This window comes from Ursus maritimus, unplaced genomic scaffold (genome assembly GCF_017311325.1).
Source record: "Ursus maritimus isolate PB19 unplaced genomic scaffold, ASM1731132v1 scaffold_6, whole genome shotgun sequence".
In the NCBI taxonomy this organism is placed as follows: Eukaryota; Metazoa; Chordata; class Mammalia; order Carnivora; family Ursidae; genus Ursus; species Ursus maritimus.
This window is the reverse complement of record NW_024426774.1, coordinates 80,766,462-80,782,054: the sequence shown is the minus strand read 5'-3', so window position 1 is coordinate 80,782,054 and position 15,593 is coordinate 80,766,462.

Here is a 15,593-nt window from a genome sequence, read left to right as displayed (position 1 = left end):
CCCCCCCCCCCCCGCCGCCTTCTATCAGCTATTCTAGCGGCTTTATCATTGTCAAGCAGAAGGGGATAAAGGATCAGAGATGAGAAAGATAGCTTCTTGAGAGTCAGAGAGAAGAGAATCATTGAGGCAATGGTTTGGATACTTTAAGCCAAAAAAATGTAATTTTTCTTAATCACCTGAAGATTTTTAGATGAATGAGAAACTTTAGAGGGGGATTATTCAGAAAATTGATTCGGGACTTTAAAGTCTATGGGTAAGGGTTTTGGAAATGAAATTTCTGTTCCTCCAAATTGTCCTGTCTCCTGTACTTAACTAATCATAGCAGTGAAGGGGATAGATCTGGAGTCAGCTTTCCTGGGCTTACATCCCTGCTCAGCTCTGCTCGCTTGCTGTGTGACTTTGGTCAAACTGCTGGGCTTCTCTGTGCCACAGTGCCTTCATCTGCAAAAGGGAAAAATGGTAGACTGTCCTCGCCCCGTTGCTCCTAGAGGCTGAGTGTGAACAGAGAGCTCTGTCTGAGGTGTTTATATGAGAATGGGACCCCAGATAGCAGGGGGAAGGACAGTGTGCTCACAGTGTTTGATGGACTCGGGCCAGATCGTCATGGTTTGAGGAAGATGCCCTAGATGAGATCTTTGCAGATCTAGGGGGAAGAGGAAGGATCTGGCAAGGAGAAGGATCAAGGATCGGGTCAAGGCTCTTAGGCTCAGGGGCCAAACACCGACCGCCCTCCCCGGACTTGGACACAGGAGACCTGCCCTTGCTGTGCACACTGTCTCCTCTGGGTTCCCTCCACCCTTCATTTGACCGTGAGCAAGGTTCTCAGCAGTCTGCTTGCAGCTTTTTCTCCTCACCTGCCTCCATGAAAAGTCTCTTGCTTTCAAGCCTACTTGCGGTGAGTGCTGACAATCTGAGTCTATTGTTTTACTCTTTGATTTGGGACTTCTTCATAGTCACTTAAAAAAAATTAACAGACTTAATTTTTTTAGGGCAATGTTAGGTTTATGGATAAATGGAGTGGCAACTATAGAGTTCCCCTGGACCCCCTCTCCCCACCCCCCTGCTCCCACCCGCATGACAGAACTTCCTCCATTACCCATATTGGCATTAGTGTGGCATGTTGGTTACACTTGGTGAGCCGGTGTTGATTGGCTCACAATATTGACACTATCAATAATACCAATACAAGTATTTAACTACAGTCCATGGTTTCCATTAGGCTTCACCCTTTGGGTCGTACATTCTATGGCTTTTGCCAAATGCACAATGACATGTGCTGCTTTCTTTTTTTTCCCCAAGATTTCCAAAGCAACACACAAAACTCCCTCCGCAATATTTACAGTCACCAATGCCATGTAGGCGCCAGGCTGTTGCTAACCTCGGCTTCACCCTCCCTGCCCCTCCCCCAGCCAGTCTCAGGCGAGAGTCTCAGGGACTGTAGTCGGGGCTCATCCCACTCACCCGCAGCGATGCCATCCTTCTTGCCATCTGCTGGCCAGTGATCCAGCTCTGCTACGTTATTCTGAGCAACTGCTTACTAGAAGCCCCCTGTCACCAAGCGCCCCAGCTGGGACGTCTGAAAGCAGAGGCCACAGACAAGGCTGATAGGGGAGCGGTAGATGGGAGCCGGAGTAGGGAGCTGGGGGAGCGAGGCTTGGAAGGAGGAAGCGCCTGTACCGACGGGGTGAGTGAGGAGGCCGTGGCGCATGGCTGGCTGCTGCTCGGTCCTGGGGTCCTTGTGAGATGTGTCTCAGAGCTGTAGGCCTTGAGCCCAGAGTGGCCAGCAGCCCTGCCCTTCTGGGTGGCGTGTGCGGGAGCGCTGAGCAGGGCTCTGTGGGCCCGCCTGCCGCATCAGGCATCAGAGGAACCCGGGGCGGGAGGCAAGAGGTGCAAAGGAGCAGAAGCCCCGTCACACTGCGGTTTGCAGCCCACGTAGGCGTGCTCACTGCCCCCGTGTTGGGCTGGGAGGGGGTGGCGGTGGGGGCATCTAAGGCTGTCATGCTCACGGGGGTGGTGTAAAGTCACAACAGAGGTGTGTCAAGTACCCAGAACACCGCCGGTGTAGGGTGAGCTCTAAAGAAGTATTGGCTGTGATGGTGACGACGGTGACGATGGTGATGATGATGGCCTGATGATGGTGGTGACGATGCCATCATCATTATTATTACATGAAGAAAAAAGGAGCAAGCAGCAAGGTACACACCGAGTGTGCTTTTCTGCTGGGAGCTGTCATGTACTATAGAAGGGTCCTTGATGTTCTCTGACGTCAGCTGGTTGTTGGCAGCCCTTGGTCTGAACCTGGTCTCCCGCACAATTCAGATTTTTAAAGTAGGTGCCTGAAGTGAACCGTCTTATCCAGCGACAGTTCCACGCTGCCCTCCAGTCCCACCCCTGCCTCCCAGGTTTACCCTGAAAGGTGACATCCACTGGTCAGTCCTGACGTTGGTGTGCTGGTAGTCTAGAATAGAGCTCAGAGCTTCCGTGTCTGGGAGTTGCCACCGTTTTATTGTAACTGCGTGTGGCCAGGGTACATTGGGAATGGTCAGAACAATCCTCCTTGGGGAACTGAATCTGAAGAGAGGGGACCAAAGAGGTGGGGGCACGTGGAATACCTGGGGGGGTCGCATGGAATCCCTGGGGGGGGGGGGGGCATGGGTCCCCTATGGGAAAAGCTATTCCTAAACTGTGCTCTAGGTGGCGCCATTCACACCAGACTCCACGTGAATGGTGTCCCTGGAAGGTGTGTAATGACCCGCCTGCTGTGGCGGCCAGTGGCTCAGCTCTTCCGCCAGGTCACAAGGGAGACTTGAAATTTCCTGGGTACGTCTTGTCTTGCTCCCAGGACTCAGCAGTTCGCCCCTGTTGCCTGCTTTTGTTTTTTCAAGCTCTTCCCTTTGATGGCTGAGCAGCTCTTCCCACCCCCAGGGATGGACAGTATTTTGTTCCTTTTGGGTGTGTAAATTCTGGTATATTCTGCCACAGCATGCTTGCTTCCATCAGTTAAACACCAAATTTAGAAGGCTATGTGGTAGCAAATAAGGAGTAAAATTTTCCTTGAGTCTTCTTATCTTGGTTTCATGACATGTAAAAGGCAGTTTATTGGTTAAAGAAATGCTTTTAAGGACATTTACAAATACTCCAAACATTTTCAAGTATTTCAAATATTTTCTAATATTCCTATTATGAACTACACCAGTTGATAGCTTTTTTTTTTTTTTTTGAGTTTCCAGAGAAATGAAAAGACATCATGGTTAAACACCAAATACATTGTGACTGAGTTGAAAACAAATTACAGGAATTTAAAGATTAAAGACAAATGACAGGGATTTAAGATGTATGTGCTCACAATATGTTCTTAAATACAAGACGGTTTGATTCTAGATCATATTAAGCCTCGATCAATTCAACAGAAATCCTTTTTGCAATGAGTGAATGTGACCACAGTTGCCAGGATAATAAATATTTTCTACCTGTTTCACCAAAATATTGGGTTTTTTTGTTGCTGCTAACGGAAAGAAAAATAAGTTTGTCAGCCATAATGAGTTCTAAAGAGGTTCTATAAATGCGGGTGTGCCTCGAATTAAGAAAGCCAGACATTTAAATAGTCGGCCTCACAGAGCACATAAATTAGAGGGTAATTACCTAAATGTTCTTCAGTTTGTGAAAGGATTTACGACAGGGATCCTCTAAATAGCTAACTTTCCAGTGAATTTAAAATTGCTGGTGTGTGTGTGTTTTAAAATTAATTCCTGTTTTTTTTTTTTTCATTTAAAGAAACACACCTGTTGCATAAAACAAGGTGTGTCCGAGTTAAGAAAAGCTGAAGGGTTTTTCTCCATGTTAAGCACATTTTTAGACTGCATTAAAACTCATATGTTCCAAGCCTCCTTTTGGGAGGAGGAATTTTTCAGCAATAAACCTCAAAGTCACTGCTGAACTCACTTCACGGAATTGGAAATTGGGTGGGAACTGGGTGGCACGGGGCCTCCAGGTTCATCCTGGTGGTAGGAGGTTCCACGGCATTCCATTCAGGCTTGGGATGAGGGGAAGGTGGGTATTTTGTGCAGCTTCGGGGTGCCCTGGGATGAGCCTTTCTCTCTTGGGGTGCGAATTCAGTGGAGGTGATCCCAGAAGGTGAAGAGCCCTGAAGAACAGAAGGAGAAACTATTGACCTTGATTGGAACCTGGTTCTGTGACCCCGAGTAAAGGTTTAACCCCTCTTAGCGTTAGTTGCACTACCCCTAAAAGGACATGGGGATTCAGCCAAACGATGAGAAACTCTTCCCTTTAAGACGGCTATTCTTAGTGTCTACACCTACAATAGATGTAAGTTCCATTTAAAGATCAACTCTGAGGAATATCGTTCCTCAGGAGGATAATCTTTTGAAATCATAGACGAATTCCTGCTTCTTGAGACCTTGTCGGTGGCTTGTCTTTCTGCCTGTGCCACAGCTTGTCTCCAGCTAGAGGCTCTGTGAGCCCGTGATTTGGCACAAAGTCCATGCAATGGACTGGACCAGTTCTGTCCTTTCTGGCAGAAAGAATAACTTCAGGACTGAGGCCCAAGGTCATTGTACCCAAGCTGTCTGCTGCCAATCACCAAGCCAAGGTAAAGTGTTCACAATTCATTTAGTCAAGGAAAGTTTGTATGTCTCCTACTTTATGTTATCCACTGTTGTCACTGCTGGGTATATAGCAGTCCACCAGACACGAATCCCTGTCCTTGTTGGGGAAGATAGGCCGTAGTGCATAAGGCAGACAGATATAGAATTTCTTCTTGGCAGAATTAGAAAAAGTAAGGGGGGGGGCGCCTGGGTAGCGCAGTCGTTAAAGCGTCTGCCTTCGGCTCAGGGCGTGATCCTGGCGTTCCAGGATCGAGTCCCACATCAGGCTCCTCCGCTGGGAGCCTGCTTCTTCCTCTCCCACTCCCCCTGCTGTGTTCCCTCTCTCACTGGCTGTCTCTCTGTCACATAAATAAATAAAATCTTTAAAAAAAAAAAAAAAGAAAAGAAAAAGTAAGGGGGTGTGTGGTATGTTTGTCGTATGGTCATATGAATTTAAGGTAAAATATTGCCTACATACCAATATTATATATCCTTAGTATTTTAGAGTTAAAAATTTATTTTATTTATGAAATAATTGTGATACCAGATAGTGATTAAAAAAATAACAGAGTGAAAAGTTGGTGTGCTAGCCAGGCTTCCAAGGTTGTCCCCCATGTTCCCCACCTAGCAGTACTCACATACTTATAGAGGATTGGTATTAGGGTTGGTCTATGTGAACAACAGAATACAGCAGAAGTGGATGGCAGTCAATTCTGAAATTAGTTTCTAAAAGACATTGTGGTTTCCATTGCTTTATATCTCTTGGACCGTGGGTCTGGGGGAAATCAGCTGCCATATTGTGAGCAGTCTGATAAAGGCAGCTGGGTGCAGAAGAACGGAGAAGCAAGAAGTAAAGTCCACCACCAACAGCCATGGGAGGGCACAGAAGACGGTCCTTCAGTCCCAGGCAAGCCTTCAGATGATGGTAGTCCCAGCTGATGTAGCAACGGCACTTCATGGGAGAGGCTGAGCCAGAACCTGCCCCACCCCCCCACTGAACCAACCCTGGCCTCCCCACACTTAGAAACTGTGAGATAGTGTTTGTGTTTTGGGGAAGTTTGTTATGCAGCAATAGCTAACCGATACAGTTAAAACCCCATTGTTTTCAAATAGCGGCAACTCAAAAATGTACCAATTGCTATTCCCCAAGAAAACTGATTCTTCTTATAAAGCACTATGGGCAAAATGATACTCTTTCATATGCTACTATTGATCATTTTGTGTGTACAACTGTCCCTAGCACTTGTTAGGGTTATTACTGTTTTAACATATTACACATAATTATACATCAACTATTACTTCAGCTCGATTGCATATCTGGCTGAAACATCATCCTATCTGCTTTTCCTTAGCCAAATCCTACCTCTTTTCAGTCACAAATAATGCTTTTAATAGCAGCTATTACAAGTAATACAGTTTTTTAAAATCTAGTTTTCCCAGTGCCTCTGAAAAGTAGAAGGAAGATGATTTTACATCTGTCGTTACAGTATATTTATTAACAACACCCCCGTTCACTGTTAGAAATGTCCACCTTTGGAGAAGTCATATGGCCACCCTAGCTAAAAGCGAAAAGCTCATTCATTTATCTTGCATTTTCTCATTTTGCATGTTTATTTTGGTGGGGACTTGAGCTCCCTTTTGAGGGCGAATGATGGGATGATTGAACATGTCAATATCTCTTCTGTGCAATAATATTTTTCTTCCTGATGTCTGTGTGGAGAGAGACGAGACTCCCCTGGATTCACAGAATTTCTAGTCAAACACTATCAGTTTTCAAAGTGGTGGCCAAGGGTCCAGTACCTGCCATAACAATATTAACCACAGTGATGATAATTAATGAGTTTCTTTGCTTCTTAAATGTCTGGGGAGATGCAGTGAGAGTGATTCTTCCAGGACAGCAAGGAGGTGTCTCTGAAGGCTGTCGTAGGGCTATTGTGCCCCCAGCTTCCCTAGCATGCCCGAAGGGGACAGGCCTGCAAACCGATCAGCCCCCTCATCGGCACATGGGTGGCCTGCAAAGGCAGGCCTCAGACACCCTAGGCAGCAAGCAGGGTCCCACAATGTGGGCAGACCTGGAACATTCTGGAAATGAGGGTAGATCTGATTTTGGCTCTCACAGCTGAGAGGGATTCCTCCTGCATGTGGATTTTATGGCATGGGAAGTTAGGCTGTTGCTGGAGAGGCAGCGGTGAGAGGGGAAAAGAGCCCAGGATGCGGAGCTGGACCAATCTGGACTTTGGTTCTAACTGTAGCCCTTGTTGGTCATTGACCTCAGCCAACCTGCTTAAGATCTCTGAGCCTCAGCGTCCTTGTCTTGTAATCATGGCAACTTGCAAGTGTCATACCGAGGATTAATTAGGACAAGCATAAGACAGAACACAGGTACAGGCATCATTATAACACCCTGGCTGGTTTTTGTATAATGCACTCAGATGACAAATGGTTTGAAGAACCTTTTCAACGTCTTTTGCCCCAGCTCGGGCTCGTTGAGAAGGGCTGCTGTCCCCTTCTGCGTGGGACATCTTTCATCTTCTCTGTGCCCGTTACATCTTATCTAGCTTTCCCTTCCCTCCAATCCCTATTGATTTCTCAATCTCTCTCCCTATCTCTACATCTCTATCTTTGTTCCTGTCTACATTGAACTTCCCTAGCCTAGCAGGTAATGATTATCTACACAGTTTGAATTCATCTCTTCCTCCTCTCCATGCTGCTAGAGTGCTTTTGAGTATCGGGATTGTGTCTTGGAGGTGGTAGGGCTCGGGCTATGGGAAAAATAAATACCAACTGGTTGTTTTTTTTTTAAAAAAGGGAGCTCTGACTGTAGAGGAAATACTTTTACTTCATGCAGCACCCAAATTCATACGAGCAGCATGTAGAGGGTTGCACCAATGAATTCCCTGATACGTCCCAACAGTTGAGTGTTGATTTTTAAAAACCCAAATACACAGTTGATGACATTGCTCTTTTCTCCATCTCATAAAAATTTGATCGTGAAGCAATGACTAGAGACATCAGGCCCAGGAAGTTTTTAATACCTGAACATGGCAATTGGGCAAAGAAAGGCTTATTTATAGTGGTCCTCTATCCATCAAACGTGTCTGTAGATTTCAGTGTCTCTTGGCTCAGCTCCAGGCATGGCAGGAAGTCGAGAATGTGTGCCATAGAATACAACAGGGGGGTGTCAATCAACTGAAAGGAACTTGCTCAGGCCAAGGCACAACGGCTGGCCGATGATGTGTTGCCCACGGCACCAGCAGTTGCTCTGGGCCAAGGAAGCCAACTCTTGAAGTTAGATAAGGTGGCTGTTAGGGGGTCGAAATAAAATCTAGAGTTCTAAAAAGAAAGAATAAAAATCAGGAAACTATTTTAAAGTTCTTATGTGACAACATCCCTGGATCTAAAATATAGCAGGAGGAAATAATTTGAGACACTTGTCATATGTTACGGTTGAACTGTGATCACCTTCTGATGTCACTGGAAGCTCCCTCGTGACATGCAGAAGGGGCAAGAAAGGGTGAGAGTCAGGAGAGAGCACCAGTGCAACTAGGACCAACTGTTGAAAGTAATCGTCAAGTCCAGTCTCTTCCACTCAATCGAAACTTCTTTTCGTCTTGGTCTTAGTGTTTATGGCATCCAGGGGGTACTCAATAAAGAGCTGTGAAGTCAATGGTGACCAAAACATGCAGTATGACTTTATTCCTATAATTTAAATTATAAAAGAAGTGCGTATATTACTTCTTAATGGGAAATGTGCCAAAATATTCAAAGACTTTAAAGTCTTATCTACTATTCCTTAATCCTTCCCCTCTTCTCCAAGTACATGAAAAAAATAACAAGCATTGATGGAAAGTTAAATACTAAGCTACATGTGTCCCTGGATTGTGTTTTCTTTGAGAAACATATATTCACTTTAAATTCTAGGAGATTTTTCTTCTCTGTTGATAGGTAGACTATGATTCTGAAGTTTCTGGGATGATTTTGATTATGTAGATTGCTCTTGTTCATTTGTCAATCACACCATTTGTTAGAGATTGGGGTTAATTTTAACATTTCCAAATTGGAAAAAGGTATTCTTGTGCTCTTATCCATTCATCTTCTTCAAATCATTCCCTAGAAGAGAGTTCTGTGTTACAGAGCACAGATATTGAAGGGATTTTTGACACGTTACCGAAATGCCGGGCTACTACTTGGTCAGTTACTGATCAGTTGCAAACAAGGAAAACCTCCCCAGCTGGTTTAAATAAAAAGGAGTTAATTACCATTTTTTTTTGTGCTGACAATCACTGCGGGGCTGGAGGGTCCATTCCTAGGTTGAGCCTGTAGGGAAGAGAGGGAGCATTCCGCCCTGCGTACTAGGGCTTCTGAAGAAATAAGGTCCAAAGCAGATAATTTTGAGAGTGTGGCATGTTGTTGTTGTTGTTTTAATTTGAGTATAGTTGATGCACAATGTTACATCTGTCTGGGGTGTGCAACATCTGACAACAACTCTATGTGTCATGCCATGCTCACCACGAGTGTAGCTACCGTCTGCCACCATACAATGTTATTACAGTACCATTGATGATATTCCCTAGGCTGTTGAAAGTGCATTATAAAGTGGAAAAGTGAAAAATGCCAGCCTTCCTCCCTTCCCTTGCATGCTGGACCGACATTTTCCAGCAAGAAAGAAACAGTGACTCACGTTGGTTGCCAGTTCAGAGCATATACCGCAACCGTAGGACAGAACCTTAACTTTGCAAGGTTGTTGCTTCTCCATTGGTGCCACAACTGAGGCTTTGGTGGGCTATTCTGGGTTCTTTAGGGCCAGCTGCTTCTGGGGATAGAAGGCAAGGTTAACTTGGTGAATCCTTTGGGTGCCACCTATCGTGTCACTTTCTTTGCAGTAAAATCAGTTCCTTAATCAGAAGCCACAGGCTGGATACTCTGTGAATATGGCATTCAGTAAGCCCTGGGGGTTGTTGGTAGAAGGAAGGTGAGAAGCAAAGGAAACCTCCCTTTCCATATGTTTTCATGCCAGAGAAGTCACCGAGGCCCCTCCCATTTTGGAAGGGGTTATAACCAATCTGCTCCCTGGTGGCTGGCTGCACTTGGACTTCTGAGGCCAGCTAGATCAGTCTTGTTGAAGAGAAATCCACGATCGCCTCCATTTTTGCCACCCTGGCTACTTACTGCATGAGTCCGTTGAGAAAGCATTGGGGTAGTTGGAGAACGAGGCCGACAGATGTCCACAGGATCCTGTCTTGTTCCTCTGATGATTGAGAACCTCTTCCACAAGAGACCTTTTAGTCAGCATTCACATCCCACTCTGAGACCATTCTAGCATATTCATTCATATACCTATTCTCCAAACCACTTTGTTACTCATCATTTGCTCTTGGTTTTTCCAAACCTTTTACTATGTGGAGAAACCATTACCCATGTCCCATGAATTAGTGCAGATCTGTACCTCTGCTTGTCTTTCTAGACAGTAAAAAACAAAACGAAATAAAACAGAAACCACTTGAAGTTCTGCCAAAAGAGGTGGTTTCCTTTTTCCATTGTCTTTCAGGCAGTGCCGAGGCAATGTGCGAAAAGTCCACTCATGACTGTTACCAGCATTATCACGTAGGCCAGTCCATTAACCAGGCTCCATTTTTTTTTCTTTTTAAGGCAAATTTCCATTAAGAACTCCCTACGGGGCTTGAACCTGACATGCTTGAGTGCTAGGGACATCCAACTTCATGGCTTGGTGACTCAGATAACACCCAGTTCTGGATGGTCAGTTAAGGACACATGGTTACTCATTGTCCCATACTCAGGTATTCAGTCTATCGGGATTCAGAAGTGACCCAAGGTCTGTTTTTTAAAAGGAGGATAATTATATTCTTGGGAACATAACTTTGCTTCAAAGTTTTATGAGTTCAGACTATTATCGTCTTACTTTGGGTCTGCACAGTATCCACTCCTTCCCCAGATCCTTTGAACACAACTAGTCTTCTGTATCTCAAGGTCTGAATGTTTGCAGTTACCAGGGTCCTCTGGAAAACCTTCTCTTGTCCTGGGTCTCCCTAAAAGGCAGTGGTGGTGTCCTTTTGGTTTATTTGGAAAATGGATAGAAACAACACCAGCGAATGTAGTATATATTGTCTCCAAAGTTCAAAGAAGCCACTTTCTTAGTGGTAGTGGGCTCACGATGCAGCATATTACTTGTACCTTGAAAAGGCTTTCCAGTGTGTTCCACACAACTGGAACCACTGAACTTTCGACGTAGAGCCAAGTCTTTGAATTTTTTCTCCTACCCTGGTGTTTCTGTGTTGCACCAAGAAACCTAGGGTACCTGTCATCAACGTTCTGCCTTATGCAATGTCAGATGATCAATGTTTCTGTGGGATCAATTATGACAGAGTGAGATAAGAGGGTGTGGTGTACTTTTCCAGGTGAAAGCAAATTATTTGTAGTGAATTTTGGTTACTGGGAAAAAAAAAAGTCCATCGGATTGATAGATGTACACCGGATACCAGGATCTGTTGGTTGCTTCAAAAATGAGATTACTTTAGGAACAGTAAGGAGCCTTTAATATCACAATCTGACCAAGTGCTTGAAAATCCAACGTTTTTCAAGACCCACTTTTCTTTTGCATACACTAAATGGTTGAGTTCAGTGGGCTTGGGATGAGAATGCCGAGGCCTGAATCTTTTCAGGTCTTTGATGGTGGTTCTTATCTACATGATTCCACCTGTGATGTGTGGTATTGCTTTTGGTTTACTCTTCTGTGTGAAGATAATGGTAGGGGAATACAGTTCCGAAGATTTCCACTTGGCCTTCCTCATGCTATGGCTCAATTTCCAACCACATTTTATCCAGCTTAGGAAGGATGCACCAACCACAGGATGGGTTCACAGATTTCAAATCTTATCTTTCTAACTCTTCATTTGACTGGTGGACCACAGTGGTGTTCTGGTTCCCTAGGACTTGACATAGACTCAGAGCTAGCATCTAATAATCCCTGAAAGATATGGGTACTTTCCTTTCAGCTCTGATTCTCAGTTTCTTCATCTATAACATGGCGAGAATACCACAACTACTAAAATGTTTGTCTTGAGGATTAATGAGAGGGGAAAAGCAAAACTCTCAACAGAGCACCTGGCACAAGGTTCAGGCTGAAAATACTAGGCTACCAGGATTCTTGATGGTGATGATATTGATGATGACGGTGGTGATGATGGTGGTGATGATGGTGATGATGATAATGGTGATGATGGTGATGATAATGGTGATGATGGTGATGATGATGGTAATGGTGATGATGATGGTGATGATGGTGATGATGATGGTGATGGTGATGATGGTGATGATGATGGTGATGGTGATGGTGATGATGGTGATGAAGATGGTGATGGTGATGGTGATGATGGTGATGATGATGGTGATGATGATGGTGATGATGGTGATGATGATGGTGATGGTGATGATGGTGATGATGATGGTGATGGTGATGGTGATGATGGTGATGAAGATGGTGATGGTGATGGTGATGATGATGGTGATGATGGTGATGGTGATGGTGGTGGTGATGATGATGATGGTGATGGTGATGATAACTCTTTTGAAGCCATGCAATAGACTTTTGCATCTTTCTCCATTTAGGCAATGAACAATTCTCATTACATGGATTTTTAGTATTTTACTGTTTTTGTTGTTACTATTGTCAAGTGGCAAAGAAATTTCCACACTTGGGAAGATATATCACACTAAAAATTTGACAAGCTGGGTCGTGTCAACTTTTTTTGGTTTGGAAAATTTGAGGTTTGATTTTTCCTGCACTATGATGCCTTAAAGTAACAGGGCATGGCAATGCTGTTCAGAACTTCATACTCTCATCAATGGTTTCTTCAAAGCCTGACTTCTGCACTAGACTTCAAGTTCCCTGAGGGCCAGGGTCAAGTCGGCTTGTTCCCTGCTATAGCTCTGTCTATAGTAGGTGCTCTAGTATGTGCTCAATAAGCATTTGCTGCTTGAACAATACACGACTTTACCTGTATATGTCTTCAAAGCATCTCATTTGCTTCTTCCTCACCACCTTTTCAAGCTTCCAGCTCCATCAAGCTTCTTGCTCTTCACTGGATACTCCAGGATATTTAATCCTCCATAGCTTCCACATGCTTTTAATAAATTATTATTTTTTATTTTTTTATTGCTGTCATGTCTTCCTACCTTTCTGTCAACTGGAAACTATCATGTAGACTTCCTGCAAGAAACCTTTCCAGAAGTTTCATTAGCAGTGTGAACAACTCTCTCACTCAGGCTCCAATAACATTTTGCATTTGCTCTTAGCATAATCCATATTATTTTGAACCTTATTTATGTGTGCACACATCTGCCTTCCCATGAAGACTCTTCCCAGCACAGTTGCTGGCACGCAGATGTTCAGTAAATGTAGAATGAAAGCATGAGGCTCAGTTTTGCCCTTTGGTTGGGGGAGAACAGGGACAAGACAGTTTCCTGGTTCAGACGGGAGCCAGTATTGCCCAAATCACTCTTTTATGATCCCTTCTTGCTGCAAAACAATCGACTCTTTCTGCACAGCTGAAACTCCTGGACACTTGCTCCTCCCAGTTGGCAATGGGAAGAAAGGACAGCTCCTGGTTTCCAATGATCATACTGTCTTGTTGAAAAGCCAGAGTTTCAAACAGCATGCTTTTAGACATGGCTTATATCTTAAAGAAATAATTTCTATATTGGAAGAATTTGGACTAATTATGCAAAGGATGAAATTCTTTAAAAGGCAAAGGTGGATGGATGGAGGAACAAAAAAATTGGGGTGGCACCAAAGGGTTTATCTGGTCTGCTTTGTCACTTTCATGTGGTGCAATCAGAGGATAAGCATCATGATGCCCCATATAGTCTTCTTTTAAATAAAGTTAGGAACATGGGGATAGTATTTCATTTCCTGAAACATATCAATGGAGTTTACATGGCTCATTAAATATAACCTCAATTTTTTGACAGTTCTCAAGTGCAAGACAATCTAACATACAAGTTTATTAATTTTGAAACATTCCCCTTTCCCAATAGAAGTGAAGAAATGGTTTAAAGAAGTGTATGGAAAAAAAAAATCTCAACTGCAAATAACAGATAGGTTATTTTAGAGACATGGGAGAAAGAACAGTAGTGTTCCTCCAATGAATATTGGAGTTGTGTCTTTTGGGGTAAGTTACAAAGGAGACAGTGCATTGGGGCAGGTATTTGGAGGTATTTGGCAAGGTTGATGGCAGCATTAGAAGAGAAGAAGGTGCTGAGAGGCTCTTAGGTTGACAGAATAATCAAAGTAACAGAGATGGAGGGAAGAAGAGCTTAAGGGAGGCAGATAAACCATGTGAATGGGTTCGTATTCTCAACTTTTACTGTTAAGATTGGACTAATAAGCCCACAAAACACATACAGGTGTGGCTTATAATACATAGACTCATGCGATGAAGACAGGAAAAAAAGCTCAAAAACTTATTGCTATTACAACTATTTGGCCACGAGGTACCATAGTGTATTGCGTATATCATGGAGCCTGACTGCAGGTTTCAAAGCCTCGTCCCACTCCTTCCTTGGACAAGTTACTGGATCTCTCTGTCTCTGTTTCCTCCTCGGTGCAATGGGACTATGAAATCAGGACTGCCCCATGGATTAAGTGAGTAATATTTCTAAAGCACTGAGCTCATATGGCTCTTTGCTGTTCTTATTATGCGATGTGTAGATAGATGATGTATGGTAATTTCCATTAATTTTGTGGTCTACGTCAGTATATAGTTATGATTACATAAAGACTGCTTATATATCCAAATGAATTGACACTGGGCTCTTTTTTAACTTTTCTGTGACATTTGGTCACTTGAGATTTAAGTTTTGCTCATGGTTACCTGCTGAAAATACGAATTTCATAATAGATTAGCAGATGATTTTATTTATTTAATTTTTAAAATGTTATCATAGATGCCTTTATATTCAGCCAGCTTTCATTCCACATGTAAAGTTTACCGAGTGCCAACTACATGTCGGGCAGGCACTGGTCTAGAAAGACAAAGATTCCTGCCCTCCTAAAAGATTTCTGAAAATCAAAACAAAAATTTAGTGCCTCATACTTTTTATAAGCAATTTATCAGATGTTGGAGCTGACACCATAATGAAAGATTCTGGAAAAAAATTAAATAGCTAAAAAGATATGAGGCAAAAATCAAAATTACATACTCCTAAATGATATGAAGACGTGTGATGAACAAAAATATGTTGTACTTTGTGTCATAGAAGTTTTCCAGGTTTCTAGGTTATTACCAGATGCTAAGATTTAGGATCTTTTACTGTGGAGATGAAATAACAGAGTTGCAGGGGAATGAAAGCCAGTCAGACAAAAAATAATCCTGGAAGAGTAATTAAAACCAACAATTGAAAAATGCAAAAGACTGAAATATTACCAATTAAAATAGAACATTTTAATGAAGTCCAGGGCTCCGGATTTCTCAGCATAAAATCAGAAATTACAATCACTGGAAATCAGGAGAGGAGAAAAAAAATTAAACCGTATGTGAGTTTATAATCTTCTAAGAACTGTCCACGATGAATCTCATTGAGTCTTTACATTCAAGTTAAGGAGAATTTTATTCCCCTCACTTGGGGGAGACAACGGAAGATTTGAAAGGGTGAGTAGTTTTCCCTGGATCTCAGGGTTGGAATGCGCTGGAGTGAGGGTTTGACCTTGCCCTGTGTTCTTCCAGAGCCAAGGCATGTTTTTAACAAATGACGTTCATTCCCATGGGGCTGTTCAAAAATTATATCTAGGTTTTAAAATTATTCATTCTTAATTTATCATAGTTTCGTCTTGTTGATGCAAAGGTCTAGTGTAATGAACACTGTCCCGTTCTGCTCCCGGTTCAGGCTGGCCTAGCTGTGAGCCAGCACTCGCTCATGTGCTCTTACACGCACCCCTCAAAGTCCCACCCAGCATCATCACATTAGATGCTC